Here is a 19,897-nt window from a genome sequence, read left to right on the forward strand (position 1 = left end):
AGATTTACAGCCTCAGAAACCCTGCACAGGGTCGCTATGAGTCAGAACTGACTCCAAGGCACATGACAACAGCAAAAACAACAACAACATATGCATATGGAAGCTGGACGGTGAATAAGGAAGACCATAAAATAATTGATGACTTTTAGTTATGATGTTGGAGGAGAATATTGAAAAGTGCCATGGGCTGCCAAAAGAACAAATATATCTATCTGTATTGGAGGAAGTTCAGCCAGAGTGCTCCTTGGAGGCCAGGATGGCCAAACTTCATCTCTCATACTTCGGATGTATTGTCAGGAAGTACCAGTTACTGGATAAAGATATCATGTTTGGTAAGGTGGAGGGTCAGAGAAAAAGAGGGAGGCCCCCAGCAAGATGGATTGGCAAAGTGGCAGCATCAATGGGTTCAAGCATGACAATTGTGAGGTTGGCTCAAGATAAGGCAGTGTTTCATTCTGTTGTGCATAGGGTTACTATGAGTCAGTATCGACTCCATGGGACCTAACAACAACAAACAATAATTAGAACCATATTGCAATGTAGTTTAATCACAGCAAGATGAAAGATAGATTTGGTAGAGAACAAATGAATCTTGGATTGAAAAAGTAAACAAGAGTGAGAATGAGTCACATCTGCTAGACTTACTTTCTGCTATGCTTTTTTTTGGTTGTTGTTCAACATTCCAAATTTGCTCATTTGTTTCAAATCCTGCTATTGTTTAATTCCTATCTTGTAGGCTACACTGAGCACTGTTTCCCCAGACATTTTTCTGCCATTGTGATATAAATGCTCATTCCCTTCAATAATCCATGGCTCAAGTTTTTCAATAACATTCCTTGGCAATAACATGGTTTTAAAGCAATTCAAAATTCAGAGATATTGATCATTTAGAAGGTACTCTTTCTCCCCTTATTTAGTTAGCTTAAAGCTTAGTTACTGATCAAAATTAAGATTTTATATAATTCTAACATATAGTTATAAGGAGCTCTGGTAGTGTAGTGGTTACGAATCGGGCTGCGAACCTCAGGGTTAGCAGTTCGAAACTACCAGCTGTTCCGTGGAAGAAAGATGAGGTGTTCTGCTCCAGTACAGATTTACAGCCTTGGAAACCCTGTACAGGGTCGCTATGAGTCGGAACCGACTCCATGGTACACAACTACAACAACAACATATAGTTATACTATCTATGTAACTTACTCCAAAAGAACCTGCTCAATGGTATTTGTGATCTTTCACCAAAGACAGAACAAAGACATTTAAAACAAAGGCACATATGACAGATACATACACACAGAGAATTGTTGTAAGGTGCCATTAAGTTGGTACTGACTCATAGAGACCCTATGAACAACAGGAAGAAACACTGCCCAGTCCTAAGCCAACTTCACAATTGTTGCCATGCTTGAGCCCATTGATGCTGCCACTTTGCCAATCTGTCTTGCGGGGGGTCTTCTTCTTTTTCTCTGACCCTCCACCTTACCAAATATGATATCCTTTTCCAATGACTGGTTCCTTCTGACAATATGTCTGAAGTATGGGAGATGAAGTTTGGCCATCCTGGCTTCCAAGGAGCACTCTGGCTGCACTTCTTTCAACATAGATGTTTGTTCTTTTGGCAATCCATGCCAAAATTCTCCTCCAACACCATAACTCAGATGCATCAATTCTTCTACAGTCTTCCTTATTCCCTGTTCAGCTTTTGCATGCATATGAGGTTATTGAAAATGCCATGGCTTGGGTCAGGTGCACCTTAGTACTCAAGTTTACATCTTTTCGCTTCAAAACTTTAAAAAGGTCTATACATACATAAATAGTCCTGGTGTGGAGCTATGAATTAATGTGCTGGAATACAAGATAGGTTTGAACAATACTGGCAGTTCAAGCTCACCAGCCTTTCTTCAGAAACCCTATATACGGTCTCTATGAGTTGGAACCAACTCAATTGCAGTTTACAGCAACTATGTATATATAATAGTTCTGTGATGTTGAGTTAATGCTGACTCATCTAGACCTTGAATAGGATTTGTGTGGAGCAAATGGTAAGTTTGAACCATTGACACTGCAGTTAAAATAAACCTTTTGGACCAGTTCTTATCTTACAATGCCACACTAAGACAACATTTTTGTATATAGGCTTCTTAAGTCTTTTCTGGAGAAGAAAGTTGCATTATTCTCCCACGGATTAGATCGTGGACTTGAATCGCATACTTTATGATTCACATTCAAATATTAGCTGTAAGAAGCCACCATGTTCCACACATACACACATAGATAGAAAGAGATAGATAAATTAGATAGATAGATAGATAGATAGATAGACAGATAGATAGACAGACAGACAGACAGACAGATAGATAGATAGATAGATAGATAGATAGATAGATAGATAGACAGATAGATAGATAAATAGATAGATGATCAGATAGATGAGCCAATAATTATCCACACTATGGCTGTAGAATAAATTTTATTCAACATTTGGAAATATAAATACATACTTTTTCAAAATAATCTCCTTGATTTTTCAGTATTCTGTGTCCATCTGTTAACAGACTTTTATATTCCCTTGTAAGACTATGTTTTAGGCTGAGCTGCAAGTCATGAATACTTCACTATTTTCACTTTTTCTACAGAGGTGAACATTCCTGCAAGGGCTGCTTTCAGGAGATCAAACAGGTGAAAGACTGATAGAGCAAGAACAGGACTATAGGAAGAATGTTTGAATGTCTCAAAATGAAGTTTGGGCAGAGGGTCAAAGTGTGGGCAGAGATGTGCTGACATTCATTTTCATGCAGTATCAAAAAGGTCCTTGGATAGCAATCCTCTGTGTGTAATGCAAAGCTTAGGCTTCTGCTCATCAGTGAGAATCTAACTAATGGGCACAGTTGATTGTTGAATAATTTTCCTGATAGTGTTCCAGTACTGGACTTTGAGAATCCCAGAAACCTGCAAACATCAAATTTCCCGTTGATGTTTAACTTTTGAACCTGTCCTTGGCCAATGATTGAAAATGTTTCCATTCCATAGTCTGCCATTTACTATCAATTTTGCAGTGAATAATCGATGTTTTATCACCAGGAATGATTTTTTTTTTTTAAAGAAAAGTTTACCTTCCTTCAAATATCATTCCACATTTTGATCACAGATGTCCAAATACTACTGTTTACACTCTTCCATGAGTTGTTTAGGCAACAACCTCACACAAACCCTTCACAACTTGTGTCTATTGTGGATAATTTAATAGGCAAATCCATGGGTGATTTACAAATGATTTGCCACGTAATGCACTGTTACTTGTCTGTTCAACAGAATCATTTCACATTCTTGCTCAATGTTGCACCAGTCATGGATGGTATGGGTTGCACATTATAATATAACTGGAGTGCCTATATATATTGTTGTTGTTAAGTGCTGTATTGTTGGTTCTGACTCAGAGCTACCCTGTATAGGATTTCTGAGGAGTGACAAGTATGCTTGAACCATCGACCTATCATCATTGCCATATTTTCAATTACTAATCCTTCTTCTTTGTTTCCAACTTCTGCATTCAATCACTAGTAATTATCAATACATCTTGATTCAGGCTTGTTCAATTTCAGAGTGAAGAAATTGATACAATTCTTCAGTTTCCTCATCACTGGCTTTAGTGGTTGGTGCTTAAATTTGAATAATAGTAGTATTGACTGGTCTTTGTAAGTGTATGGATATTATTCTATCACAGACAGCATTTTTCTTCAATATACATCTTTTTTTTTTGTTATCAAATGATCCTTTATTGAATATTTTCTTTGTAATTCTTAACTATTCCACAGCACCTCTATTGATGTCATCTATGATGTCATGAGGGTGGTGGCCATCAACGTTGCAGCCCACTGAATGGCCATTCCCCAGGATCTCTTTAATAGTCCCAGAGAGTTCTCTGGCCAAAGACTGGTGTCGCATCTGACAGGCAATGCTGATAATCTCATCTAAATTGATATTTCCACTGTACTTAATATTTTTCTGCTTCTTCCTGTTTCTGGGTGGTTCCTTGAGAGCTTTGATGATCAGGGCAGAAGCAGAAGGCACCACCTCAATCTGGGCCTGTCTATTCTGAATTGTCAGTTTAACCGTAATTCTTAACCCCTTCCAGTCACCAGTTGCCTTGGCAATGTCATCACCAACCTTCTTTGGAGACAAACCCAAGGGGCCGATCTTGGAGGCTAGAATGGACATAGCTCCGACTTCCTCACTGGTGCACCTTAGGTACATGATGTTTGACCTCGTTGGGGTTGAACTTGGGAGGCATGGCAGAGGCAGCTGGTGTCGGATTAACTCAGATGTGGGACGACCGAAGAAAAGTTGCACCTACAACTCCTTCAAGCCGAAAGTCAATATGTATATCTTAATATGTTCTTCTTCATGATGAATGTGGTACCAGTCCTTTTCAATATGTCATTTCCGGCATAGTAAAATATGTGATTGTCAGATTCTAAATGGCCAATCTCACTCCATTTCAGCTCACCAATGCCAAGTGTACCGATGTTTATGTATTCCATTTCATTTCAGATATTTTCTAATTTTCCCAAATTCATACTTCCTACATCCCATGTTCTGATTATTGCTGGATATAGACAGCTGTTTGACTTCATTTTCAGTTGTGACCAAACAGTAAACTAAACTCCTGAATGATTACTCCATTTGTACCATCATGGATCATGACAAAATACTGTCAACATTGCAGAGAATGAATATTCTGGAACATTTAACTGTATTCATGAAGAACCTATATATAGACCAAGCTACAGATGTTGAAACAGAACAAGAAAACACCAAATAGTTAAAATTAGGAAAAGTGTGCATCAAGGATATATTCTTTCACCACACTTATTCAACCTATATGCTGAGCAAATAATCCATGAATCTGGATTATATGAAGAAAAATGTGGCATCAGGATTGGAGGAAGACTCATTAACAACCTGTGATATGCAGATGATACAACTTTGTTTGCTGAAAGAGAAGAAGACTTAAAATACTTACTGATGAAGACTGTATCCCACAGCCTTCAGTATGGATTGCACTTCAATAGAAAAAAATGAAAATAATCATCATTGGACCTATAAATATCATCAAGTTAATGATGAAAAGATTGAAATTGCCAAATACTTAATTTTATTCAGATCAACCATCAACTGTCATGAAAGCAGCAATAAAGAAATCAACAATACATTTTTTTTAACGTGTACAAGAGCAAAGATATCAGTTTGAGAACTAAGGCACATCTGACTCAATCCCTGGTATTTTCAGCAACCTATGCATATGAAACCTATACAGGGTCACTAAGGGTCAGAATCGACTTGATGGCACTTAACAACAACAGCAACAATGCATGTGAAATTTGGATAATGAATAAGGAAGACCATACAAGAATTGATGCATTTCAGTCATGGTGTTTGAGGAGAATATTAACAGTACTAAGGACTACCAAAAGAACAAATCAATCTGAGTTACAAGAAGTATAGCCAGAATGCTCCTTAGAAGCCAGGATGGCCAGACTTAGTATCTCATACTTCAAATATATTATTAAGAACGACCATTCCTGGAGAAGGATATCATGTTTGGAAAATTAGAGGATTAGAGAAGAAGTGGAAGACTCCCAATAAGATGGATTGGCACAGTAGCAGCAGAAATGGGTTCAAACATAGGAATGACTGTGAGGTTGTTTCAGGAGTGGGCAGTGTTTTCTTCTGTTGTGCATAGGGTCACTATGAGTTGGTACCAGCTCAATGACACCTAACAACTACATATATATTTATGCATTTGATGGCTAAATAATAACCACCGTGTCAGTAGTTCAAATCAACCCAGCACCGTATTAGGGAGAAGAATGAGAATTTCAGCTCCAGTTAGAATAGTAAATCCTTCTTATTTAAGAGGAATTATATATTGGAGCTCTGGTAGCGTAGTGGTTACGAATCGGGCTGCGAACCTTAAGGTCAGCAGTTCGAAACTACCAGTCGCTCCGCGGGAGAAAGATGAGGCTTTCTACTCCCGTAAAGATTTACACCCTCGGAAACCCTGTACAGGGTCGCTATGGGTCGGACCCGACTCAATGGCACTTAACAACAACAACAACAACTATAAGAGAAATCCTAATACTTCTCCTGCCATGCAACTCTTAACAACAACAATGAAACAAAATTTTCTACAGGGTCACTAAAAGTAGGAACCAATTTGATGGCACACCACTGTATACATATATGAATGGGAAAAATATCAAAAACATAAACATATCATTTTGTTGATAAGTGCTTCAGTATTGGTTCTCAGTGATAGCAACCTTATGTATGAAAGAATGAAACACCATCTTGTATTATTTCAACCTCAGAATTGTTAATATGCTTGAGCTCATTGTGGCTGCCACAGAGGCAATCTATCTCCTTGGGTGGTCTCTTACTTTTTCACTGTACCTCTACTTTACCAAGTATGATTAATTTCTCCAGGGACGGGTCCATCCTGACTATATGTCCAAAGTATGAGAGATGAAGTCTGGCCACCTTGACTTCTAAGGAGCATTCTGGTTTTACTTCTTTCAAAACAGATATGTTAGTTCTTCTGGTAGTCCATGGTACCTTTAATATTCTCCTTCAAAACTATAACTCAATTACAATAATTATTCTACAATCTTCTTTATTCGTTGTCTGACTTTTACATGCACATCATACTGTTGAAAATACCATGCATTGGATCAGGTGCACCTTAGTCCTCAAACTGATATTTTTGTTCTTTAAAACACTGAAGAATTTTGTGCATCAGATTTGCCTAATGAAATCCAATGTGTGATTTCTTGACAGCTACTTCCATGAGCGTTGATGGTGGACCCAAAACAAAAAGGAGGTCTTCGACTGCTTCAAACTTTTCTCTGTATATTAAGATGCTGTTTATTGGTCAAGTTGTGAGGATTTTTGTTAGATTTACACACTGAAGTGCAATCCATACTGATGACTGTGGTTTTTAATTTTCATCACTAAGTATTTTTAGTCTTCTTCTCTTTCAGCAAGCAACAGTGCATCATTGGCATATCATAAGTTGTTTTTGACATATTCTCCAATCCTAATGCCATGCACATTTTCATATAATCAAGCTTCTCTTATTATGTGTTCAGTTTACAGATTGAATAAGTATAATGAATAATACAACCCTGGCACACAACTTTCTTTATATTAAACCATTTATTGTTTTCTTGTTGCTTTCCATCTTGTTGAATTTCGATGTACAAGTTCTTACTGAGCACTATTACGTGTTCCAGAATGGTCATTGTATATAGTGTTGTCAATACCGTGTCATGATCCACAAAGTCAAAAGTTTTTGCATAGCAAATAAAGTACACATAAACATCTTTCTGGTATTCTCTGTTTTCAACCATGATCCATCTGACTCCAGCAATGATATTCCCCATTCCATGTCCTCATTTGAATCCAGCTTCATCCTTTGGCAATTCACTTCCATCTTACTGTCTCAGCCATTTTTATTATCTTTAGCAAAATTTTACCTGCATATGATATTAATGATATTGTCCCATGTTTTCCACATTTATGGGTCACCTTTCTTTGGAATGGATACAATCAGTTGGCCAGGTGGCTGTCTTCCAAATTTGTTGGCATAAATGAGTGAGTGTCTCCAATGTTGCATCTGTTGAAAGCCTTCTCTACACCATTACAAAATCTCCAGTGAACCCAAGTCTACTCAGTATTAACTACTAGCATGTCAAAAGATAAGATATTGTGAAGAGGTAGATAGGGAGAGCTTCAAATTTGCACTTGTAAATTAAATATACAGCCATAGGAATATAGAAGAAGGCAAAATATGTGGTTTGCTGATACCTAAATATAAGACAAAATTAGCTGTGTCCTGGACTGGATGGTGTCTAAACTTATCCCATTGAATCATCCTCACTAATTGAGCCCATCATTCTCTATATGGGAAAAAGAACAAGGATATAAAGCTCTGGCAGTAAAACAATATTTGGCTGGAGAAAATAAGTCATAAAAGCTGTATTAATCAGGGTACTTTCAACTAAACTTAATTACTTAACAGAATATAAATTTATTGGCTCATTTAAAGTCAGTATTCAGAAGTCTACTCAGTCTGGACTCAGGTGTTCATTTAATATCATCGTGAATTTTTCTGCTTTGCTTAATTTCCATGCTGATCTTTTCTCTCCTTTGGCTTCATTCCAATAGGAATTGTTCTTTTTGATTGCATATTAGTTAAGGAGATAGATAGAGATAGCCCTCTGAGGGTGGGACATTTATTCCACATACTTTAAATCTCCACTGTTATTGTGTGACATCTAGTGTATTGTAACTCATAATAAACCTACAGCTACACTATAGAACAGAGTAAAACAGCCCATAGTGTTCACTGGGTTGAAATACATATTGGAGTACATTGACAGGTGTTTTCTCCCTCTGAGAGGCTGGTGAGCTCAAACTGCCTACCTTTAGAAGCTAAATGCTTTAACATTTGCTCCATTGGGACTTTGCCTATTTTACATACAAAGGAGAAAATGTTCTCTCTAATCTTATTTTGTACAATGTATTCTCCCAATATTCCTATTTAATTAAAGGGATTTTCTTAATGAATGTATCAGGAAGAAAGGGCATAACCAGTGATTTATTTTGTATCTTCTTGACAAACACACACACAAGCACACACACAAAATGGCCCCCTTAAAAAAAAAAAAAAAGCAATAATGATAATTTCCTTTCTTTCTGTATCATTATCTTACAGTGTTAACCTCTGATCTCTGTGTAAAACCTGAAGTTTAGCTGCACAGAGTTTCCAAAAATTGGGCAGGTAAATCTGTCAAACTGGGTGACAATACCAGGAAGACCATTGTCTACAGCTCTAAAGTCATATTCTTCATAAAGTTAATAATTAGTAAAGTTGGAATATATCTGACTTTATATTCTCCTATGTGATAGATCACACTTATTTCTTAAAGCCGAAGGAAATTTTGTTGCTGTTGTTGTTGTTGTTGTTGTCAGGTGCCATCTAGTTGGAACCGACTCATAGCCACCCCATGCACAGCAGATGAAACAATTTCCGATCCTGGGCCAACCTCACTACCGCTGCCACACTTGATGCTATCTATCAATGATGCCACCTGGCTGATCCATCTCGTTGGGGGTCTTCCTCTTTTTCTCTGACCCTCCACCCTACCCAGCATGACATCCTTCTCCAATGATTGTTTCCTCTGGACAATATGTCCAAAGTAGGAGAGAAGAAGCTTAGCCATCCTGGCCTCCAAGGAACACTCTAGCTGCACTTCCTCCAAAACAGATCTATTGGTTCTTTTGGCAGTCCATGGCACTTTCAGTATTCTCCTCCAACACCAAAACTCAAAGGCATCAGTTCTTCTACGATCTTCCTTATTCACTGTCCAGCTTTCGTATCCATATGAGGCTACTGAAACACAATGGCCTGGGTCAGGCGCACCTTAGTCCTCAAGCTGACATCTCTGCTCTTCAATACTTTAAAAAGTTCCTGTGCAGCAGATTTGCCCAGTGCAATACGTCGTCTGATCTCTTGACTGCTGCTTCCGCGAGTGTTGATAGTTGATCCAAGAAGAATGAAGTCCTTGACAACTTCAATCTTTTCTCCATTGATAAGAATGTTGTTTATTGGTCCAGTGGTGAGGATTTTTGTTTTCTTGATATTGAGATGTAATCCATATAGAAGACTGTGCTCTTTGATCTTCATAAGTAAATGTTTCAAGTCCTCTTCACTTTCAGCAAGCAAGGTTGTATCATCTGCATATCACAGGTTGTTAATGAGTCTTCCTCCAATCCTGATGCCATGTTTTTCTTCATAGAACCCAGCTTCTCATATTATTTGCTCAGCATACAGGTTGAATAAGTATGGTGAAAAATACAACCCTGTCTCACACCTTTCCCAATTTTAAAACATTCAGTGTTCCCATGTTCTGTTCAAACAACTGCTTCTTGGTCTAGGTACAGATTTCTTAGAAGTACAATTAAGTGTTCTAGAATACTCATACTTCTCAATGTTGTCCATAGCTTGTCATGATCCACACAATCGAAAGCCTTTGCATAGTCAATAAAGCACAGGTAAACATCCTTCTGCTATTCTCTGCTTTCAGCCAAGATCCATCGGACATCAGCAATGATATCTCTTCCCTGTTAGGTGCTATCAAGTTGGTACAGACTCATAACAATCTTATGTACAACAGATATAAATACTGCTCGGTTCTGTTTCAATCTCACAATGGAAGCTCTGTTTGAGCCAATTGCTGTTGCCATAGGGCCAATCCATCTCATTAGGGAATCTCCCTCTTTTTTTTCCTTCTAACTCTTCATTTTACCAAACATGATAACATTCATCAGACTGGTCCCTCCTGACAATATGTCCAAAGTATGAAAGACAAAGTCTGGCCATCCTGGTTTCCAAGGAGAATTCTGGCTGCACTTCTTACAACACATATTGGTTTTGTTTTTTAGCAGTACATGGTGCTTTTAATATTCTCCTACAAAACCATAAACCAAATGTATCAGTTATTCACTGTCCATCTTTCTTATGCATATCAGGTTACAGAAATAGCATGACTTGGGCCATGTGCACCTTAGTCCTCAAGCTGACATCTTTGTTCTTAAATACTTTAAAGAAGTGTAGTGCAGCAGATTTGCCTAATGCAACACATTGCTTAATTTCTTGATTTCTTCATCCATTAATGTTGATGGCAGATCTGAACAAAATGAAGTATTTGACAACTGCAATAATTTTTCATTTTATATGAATGTTGTTTATTGGTATAGTGGTGAGGATTTTTATCTTCTTTACATTGAGCCGCAACCCATACTTAAGGTTGTTGTATTTGATTTTCATCAGTAATAATTGTATTCATGAGCACAGTTAAGTATTCTACAATAATCTTTCTCTGAAATGTCCATAGCCTGCCATGATCCACATTATTGAAAGCTTTTGCATAGTCAATAAAGCACAGGAAGTCTCTGTTTTTAGCCAAGATCCAATTGACTTTAACAGTGATATTCCTCATTCCATGTCCTCTACTCTATACAGCTTGAACCTCTGGAAGTTCTCTGTCATTGTATTATTGTAGTTATTTTTGGATTTTCTTTTATAAACTTTTTCTTGTTTGAGTCATTAATGGTATTGTCAAATGTCTTCCACATTCCCCTGGGTCACCTCTCTTTGGAATGTGCCCAGTTATAGATCTCTTCCAGTCAGCTGATCAGGTAGTTCTCTTCCAAATTTCTTGGCATAGTTGAGTTAGTGCCTTCAGTGTTTCATTAGTTTGTTGAACCAATTCAATTTATATTCTATTAATTTCTGGAGGCTTGTATTTACCTATGTGTTCACTGCACCTTGGACTTCTTCCTTTAGGATCATTGGCTCTTGATCATATGCTTCCTCTTGAAATGGTTGAATATTGACAATTTCTTTTTGGTACAGTGCCTCTGTGTATTCCTTCCTTTTTTGTTTTTAATGCATTCTGCATCATTCAATGCTTTTTCCCAAAGAATCCTTCAATATCACAAGTCAAAGCTTGAAATTTTTCTTCTGTTACTGCAGCTTAAGAAATGCTGAGTATGTTCTTCCTTTTTGGTTTTATAATCTGTGTTTTTGCACATTTTGTCTTAATATTTGAGTTTGTCTTCTCAAATCACTCTTTGAAATTTGAAATCTACTTAGCTCTTTTGCCTTCACATTTCTTCCATTTACAGTAGTATCTTTATGCTGGAGAGCAAGTTTCAGAGACTCTTCTGACATCCATTTTGGTCTTTTCATTCTTTTGTGTCTTCTTAGTGACCTTTTGTTTTCTTTCTGGATGATGTTCTAGATGCTATTCCACAACTCATCTGGTCTTTAGCCTTTCGATTCTAATGCATAAAATATGTTATTCAGATTATCTTTAAATTCATGTAGGATACTTTGAAATTCTTATTTTGGTTCTTATGTACTTTGTTTAAATTTTTCTTCAGCTTCTGCCTGGACTTACATATAAGCAATTGTTGGTCTGTTCCACCATCTTCCCTAGCCTTGTTTATTTTATTTTTTTTATTTTTTAATAACATACATTTATTTCCCACCATTTCTTTCCACATGTGGTGTGGTGAATTGTTTAATACATCTCTTGTAGTCTTAGTCTTTTTAACTTCCACTACTTGACTTTTTTCCTGATGTCTCTGAGTATGAGAATATTGGAGAACATACTGATAAAGTGATATGATTAAGCTGTGGGTATTAGCAGTGCTATTGTGATTGTAAAGGCTTGAAACTCTAGCATGGGTATAAAATGAACCATCTCATAAGCTGGAAATGGGAGCTTTCATGACCATCAATGAAACAGACACAGGAGATTGGTAAAACCTTTGGACACTGAAATCCCTGTTCATTGAACTTCCTTGACGAGGGCCAGAAAGTTGTGACACCTGAAGAGTGGCTGAGGAGTAGCAGCAAAATCAAGATATAGAGCAGCGGGTTTTCCAGTCCAAAGAGCAAGTAAAGCTGTGTGACTTTTGTATAGGTTTCCAAGGTATTGCATTATTAGGAAAATCTGCTGTACAAGACATTTTTAAAGTGCTGAAGAGCAAAGATGTCAGCTTGAGGATTAAGAGTGCCTGACCCAAGCCATGGTATTTTCAGTAACCTCATATGCATGTGAAAGCTGGACAGTGAATAAGGAAGACCATGAATTATGGTGTTGGAGGAGAATACTGAAAGTGCCGTGGGCTGCCAAAAGAACCAGTAGATCCATTTTGCAAGAAGTGCAGCCAGAGTGCTCCTTGGAGGCCAAGATGGCCAAACTTTGTCTCTCATAGTTCAGACATATTGTCAGAAGGGACCAGTCGCTGGAGAAGGACATCATGTTTGGAAAGGTGGAAGGTAAGAGAAGAAGAGGAAGACCTCCAATGAGATGGATTGGCCAAGTGGCAGCATCGATAGAGTCAAGAGTGGTGACAGCAATGGGGTTGGCCCAGGATCAGGCAGTGTTTTGTTCTGCTGTGCATAAGGTCACTATGAGTCAGTACCAACTCGATGGCACCTAACAGCAACAACAAATTGTCTATATGCTGCAGGTCAATTTGAATTGCAAGGTCCATGGTTCAAACTCATGATTCACTCCTCAGAAACCCTATATAGGGTCACTATGATTCAGAACCTACTTGATGATACTTAACAAAAACAACAACAACAATAAAACAAATATTATTTAGTGCTTTCTGTTTTTAGCCATAGTCCATCTTACCTCAATAATGATGTCACTAATTCCATGTCCTCTTTTCAATCCTGCTTTAATTTAAAAATGAATCTTTTGAAATCATCTTTAATTTCTGGTAGGTCACTTCACTGTCAATGATCTGCTGGACTCTGTTACCTATAGACCCGGGGAATGTCAGCAGTCTGGCTGTGACATATTTGTCTGCCTACTGTCTGACCAACCAATCTTGGCTCGTCAAAAGCCTCCAGCCTGACATCTAACCCACTGAATTGAAAACCGATCATCTCTATAATGGTATGAATAATCTTTGACATACATATATAAACTTCACTGATTTTGCTTCTCTAGAGAAGCTAGTCTAAGACAAGGGACAACCTTGGTAGATTTTTCTCAAAGAATACAGGATGATCATTGGGGCTTATTATGAAACAGATATAAAAAATTGGAAACTGCATTGATGAGGAAAAATACAGGGAAGTTTTGCTGAGAATTTTTTTTTTCCCATCACAACATTATACTTACTTACTATTCAAGTAAAAGGAACTCTGGTAGCATACAGGCTATGAATTGAACTGCTAATGGCTGGTAGTTTGAAACTACCAGCCATTCCATTTGAGAACAATGAGGTTTTTTGCTCTTTTAAAGATTTACAGCCTCAGAAACCCTATGCAGGGTCGCTATGAGTCAGATCTGACTCCACAACACATAACCACCATGACCACCAAGCTTCAAGTATAGTAAGAATGGTTCTGGGAGAACTTCACTGATAAATATTACCCCCTCCACCTACAGCGTTGATTTTGACACTCAGACTATTTTTATTCCAAAATCTCTAAGAGCATTTCAAAGAAACACAATTTGAATCCCTCTAAATGAAGTCCTGGCATGGCACTGTGGGCTAATACATCAGACAGAAAAGTCATTTGACCTGCAAGGTCGGTGGTTCAAGCTTACCAGCTGCTCCTTGGAAATCCTATGCAGGGTCACTATGGGTCAGAATCAACTCGACAGCATTTAACAACAACAAATTGCTAAAACTGTTGTTTGACATGGTGTAAATCAAAGATCACAGAGTTCTTCCAGGAACTTTTTTACTCACCCACTGCTACTGAGTAGTTAACAATTCTTTGTGGCATTGTAAGAAAGACTCAAACTGCTCCACAGGGTTTCTGAGACTGTAAATCTTTATGGGAGCAGATGTATACATCTTTCCCTGAGTGACTGGTGGGTTTAAATTTCCTTTTTATCAGTCATCCAATGCTTAAGCACCAGAGCTCCTTAAAGTTTATTGTTGTTGTTAAGTGATGTGGAGTTTGTTCTGACTCACAGGTTGTTGACATTGCTAAATGCCATCGAGTCAGTTCAGACTCATGGGTTTGAACTGCAGATCTTGTGTTAGTAGACTAATGTTTATCCTATAGAGTCACACATGGACTCCCATTAAAGTTCAGAGAGATGAAAATATTAATTTCAAAATGGTGTAGACCTAGATGGAAGATATATAAAAAAAAACTAATAGCTTCACATTTTAATTTTTTTTTAATAAAGGTTCCTGATATTGTAGCACTACTTTCTCACTTACCTTCAAATATGTGTTGCTGTTTGCCTCATTTTCACTAAAACATGATACCATCAATCTTTAAACTTTTATTCAATGAGTTCAGCTTGGAAAAAGATGATTTTCAAGAGTACATATGTATTTAAAATTTAGACATACTGTCAGAATTTCAGAGGGGAGTTGCTGTCTGGGATCACAATTTTAGAATAAGACTATGGGAAATGAATAATGGAAGTGGATGGATAATTTGTATCGGGACTGTGAATTTGAGATTCCTGGAAAACACATATATTTAATTTAGAAGGGTGATATGAGTTCAAAAACCAGCTAAACAACGTATAAGTGTCACAAACAGATCCAAGAAAATATAAGAAGACCAACCATGAATTCAGACAGAAAATTATTATGTCATGCATCATATGTCTACAAGGAAGACCAGTTAATGCCATTATTAATCAAATTTACCCACAAATTACTAAAGGCAGCTATGATGAAACTGAAGAATCCTACTAACTTCTTCAGACTGAAATTGATAAAACATGCAATCAAAATGTACTGATATATACTGGTGACTATAATGTAAAGGTTGGAAACAAGGAAGAAGGATCAGAGGCTGGAAAATATGGGTTTACTGATAGAAATGATGCTAGAGATAGTACAATATATTTTGCAAGACCAATAACTTAATATCTGCAGATTCTTTTTTTAAAAACAATATAAAAGACAACTGATTATTCACATGACCCTTACCAGATGTAATATGCAAGAACCATACTATGTTTGTGAGAAAAGAATATTTCAATATTGCAGTTTAATGCTTGAATTTTTTCTTCAGTTATTTTCTTCAGAAAACTCAACATCATATTACAAAACAAAGCCGTGGACCAAATATGAAACATACTATCAATTGCTCACATGCAAGTTCAGGCTGAAGCTGAAAAAGTTAAAATATGTCTATGAGACCCAAAATGTGACTCCACGTGAATTTAGGGATCATCTCAAGAAAAAATTGAGTATGTTAGATACCAGTGATCACAGAAAATAAGAGCTGTGGGATCACATAAAGAATATCATATTGGAAGAAAGCTAATGATCATTAAAATACAGGGGGAAAAAAGACAAAAAAATGTATGTCAGAAGAGACTATAAAACTTGCCCTTGAGCACAGAGAAGCTAAAGTTAATGGAAGAAATTAAGAGACAAAGAGCTTCACAAAAAATATCAAAAGGCTGTTTGAGAAAACTGTCAAGAATTTAAAAAAAATGTGCAAAGAAATGGGATTAGAAAACTATAAGGAATAACACACATTTCTCAAGTTGAAATAACTGAAGAAAAAAATCAAACATCAAATTGCAATATTGAAAGATTCTATGGGCAAAATACTGAATCATCAGAAAGCATTAATAGAAGATGGGAAAATATAGTCACTGTACAAAGAATAAATGGCCAATGTTCAATCATTTCAATAGATAGCATATGATCAAGAACCAATGGCTGAAAGAAATTCAAGTTGCACTGAAGTCACTGCCAAAAAACAAGGCTTCAGGAATTGATGGAATATTAAATGAAATATTTTAACAAACTGATACAGAAATGGAGGCACTCATTTATCCAAAGTAAGAAACTTAAAAGACTACTACTTGACAAGCTGATGTGAGGAGGTTCCTGTTTGTGCCCATTCCAAAGATAAGTGATATAACAGAATGAAGAAATCATTAAACCACACCATTAGTATCCCATGTAATAAAATTTTGCTAGAGGTATTTCAAAAGCAGTACATAAATAGAGAACTTCAGGAAATTCAAGCGATATTCAGAGGAGGACATGAAATTACAGATATCATTGCAGATGTTATATGGATCTAGGCTGAAGGTAGAGAATACTAAAAAGATGTTTATTCATGCTTTATTGACTATGCAAAGACTTATAACACTGCAGATAATAAGAACTATAGATAATGTTATAATGTATGGGTATTCCAGAAGGCCTAATTATGATCATGAACAACCTGTACACAGACTAAGAAGCAGTTGTTTCAACAGAATAAAGGTATACTGGATGCTTTAACAACAGGGAAGCTATACACCAGGGTTGTATACTTTTCACCAAAATTATTCAGTCTGTATGCTGAACAAATAATCTGAGTGACTGGATTATATAAAGAACATTGCTTCAGGATTGGAGAAAGACTAATTAACAACCTGTGGTATGCAGGTGATAAATCTTATTTGCTGGAAGGGAAGAGACTTAAACATTTACTGATGAAGATCAAAGACTACACCCTCCAGTATGGGTTGCACCGCAATATAAAGAAAGCAACTTTATATAATCCTTCAACTGTATCAATAAATAACATGATAAAAGACTTGATTTTGTTTTGATACACAATCAACACTCATGAAAGCAGCAGACAAAAATCAAATGGTGTTTTGTATTAGACAAATGTGATGCAAAATTCTCTTTGAAGTGTTAAAGTTTAAAGTGTCGTTTTGAGGCCTCAGATGTGTCTCACCCAATCCATGGTAATTTCAATCATTTTATATGCATGTGAAAGTTTCACAATGAGTACGAAAGAATGTGAAAGAAGTGAGTCACTTGTATTATGGCAGTTGATAAGAATATTCAATGCAGCATGGAATGTTAAAGCATAAACGGTTATGTGTTGAGAGAAGCACAACCAGAATGTTCCTTAGAAGCCAGGATGGTGAGACTTCATCTCTCCTTTTTGGACATATTATAAAGGAGGGATCAGTCCCTGGAGAAGAACATCTTGCTTGGTAAGTGAGGTTCAATTAAAAGAGGGAAGACCCCAACAAGATGGGTTCAAATAGTGACAATAGGAATGGATTTCAACATAAAAACAGTTATGTATATGGCACAGGACTGGGCAGTGTTTTGGTCTGTTGTGCATAGGGTCACTATGAGTCAGAAGCAACTCATCAGAGAGATCCAGTAAAGGACCAAAATTTCTTCCACTTAATTTGTTAATTGGGATTTTATTGTCAAATTAAAATAAATTTAAAATAAAAGTTGTTAATCTTTATTTGCAAGGATTGGTAACCAGATCACAGTTGTTTAGATGTGATTGAAAAGAAACAAAATATTATATATAAAGGCAACTTCTTTGGGCATTTAATTTAGAAAGGGAAATAAGAAACTGAATGAGCCATCAATATTGAATTGAGACAAAATCTGTATAGCACTCATTATACTTTCTGGTGTAAAGAGTGTCTCGTGAAAAGAAGGAAATAAATTATATATTTTATATTTTAACCCAGTTAATAAGAGAAGAGTTTGATTTTTAAAAATTTTTTTTTCTGTTTCAAGACCTTACCAGATAGATTCCTGAATGAGACCTTCTTCTAGGCATTTCAGATGCCTCTAGTGTTTTCCACAATAAACAATTTTGTATTTTAGGTGGAAAAATAATTCAGCTTAATATTTATATAAGGAGCAACCATGAAAGAGCAAAAAATCATATATATATTTCATCAGTCTGGAGACATCTCCTTGGTGATAATTTAAAGATTCATGAATTAACATTATATAGTCTCAAAGATGTTTTGTGTTTTTGCCTTAAGGTTTATAAACTTTGCTTTTAGAATATGATAACAAAGGTCTCTCCTGCAACACAGGTTGATTCCTTGAATATTTTCCAGCTCAAACTCAAAAAGACTAGGTTATTTAAACAAATCATAAGAGCCTACATATGATAATGAATCCAAATGTTATTAGTCTGTTAAAAAAAGAGTCCAGATTTGAAAGAAAAATAATTCAAGATACATGCAAAGCCTTTTTGTTCTTTAACAAATATTAGTCTTTTACTGAAAGACTAGAAAACTAATTACAATTTTTGAAAACCTATAATGAATAAAGATATTTTCCAAAGTATTTTTATAATACCATGTTATTCAAATGCTAATCTTAGACATTTAAAATGTATCTACATTGATTTATTATTATTATTTTAACTTTAGATTTTAGTAGAGTCCAATTGCTAATACTGGCTATCTGCACTTTAAGTTTCAGATATGTGGGTAATTACTATAATTATAAATTAAATTGCTCTCTCCAGACTTGAGAAAATAAGGCACTTATTATTGAAACTCCATTAAAAATTTTAGAAAATACTTTAAAGTTTTAAACAAAAAGAACTTTGATCATGGAAAATACATCTCATAGAAAAAATATGGATTGAAAACCATTTAAATTTAATAAGTGAAATAAACATTGCAAAGCACTATGTCTAATTGGAATATAAATATATGAATACATGTTTCTAATACATATATATATATATATATTTATATATAATATATTTATATATTATATATAATATATATAATTTTTGTTATGTGCCTTGGAGACAGTTCTGACTCATAGTGAGAGTAGCAATTGATGGGGTTAAACTGACAACTTTGTGGTGCACAGTCCAGTGAAGAATCTACAACATCTCACCAGAAGCATACATGCATTTATATACAGAATATATAACATATTATGTATATAATATATAACATATTAACTAATCATTAAATGAGTAATGATATGTGATACACACACACATTGTTGTGGTTATTAAGTGTCATGGAGTTAGTTAAAACTTATAGAGACCCTATATAGGGTTTTTGAGGAGCCGTTGGTGAGCTTGAACAGCAACCTTGCAGTTCAAACAGATCTCGAAGTCCAGTGTATTAACCTGCAGTGCCAAACCAGTACTCGACACACATTTGTTGTTGTTATGTGCCGTGGAGTCGGAACCGACTCATAGCGACCCTGTACAGGGTTTCCGAGGGTGTAAATCTTTACGGGAGTAGAAAGCCTCATCTTTCTCCCGCGGAGCAGCTGGTAGTTTCGAACTGCTGACCTTGCGGTTCACAGCCCGAGATCATTAAAGAAAATAATATCCAATGCATCATTTGAAAAATAAATTTTATGTATTTTTGTTGTTGTTGTTTGTTTTTCTTTTTTTTTTTTTTGGCTTTTCTTAGCAATGGAGCACAGCTAAAAGTATCTAAGTGAATTTGACAATCCTATCCAAAATGTAATTCCATCCATTATCTGCAATGGTAACTATGAAATTGCACTAGAT

The 19,897-nt window shown here is 36.2% G+C and overlaps 1 pseudogene; it reads right to left on the reverse strand.

Annotated features, from left to right (window-relative positions):
- Positions 1-3,801: 3,801 nt before the first annotated feature.
- On the reverse strand, positions 3,802-4,288 carry LOC102842851 (annotated as a pseudogene).
- Between the last annotated feature and the right edge of the window lie 15,609 nt (positions 4,289-19,897).

This window comes from Chrysochloris asiatica, unplaced genomic scaffold (assembly GCF_000296735.1).
Source record: "Chrysochloris asiatica unplaced genomic scaffold, ChrAsi1.0 scaffold00443, whole genome shotgun sequence".
NCBI lineage: Eukaryota > Metazoa > Chordata > Mammalia > Afrosoricida > Chrysochloridae > Chrysochloris > Chrysochloris asiatica.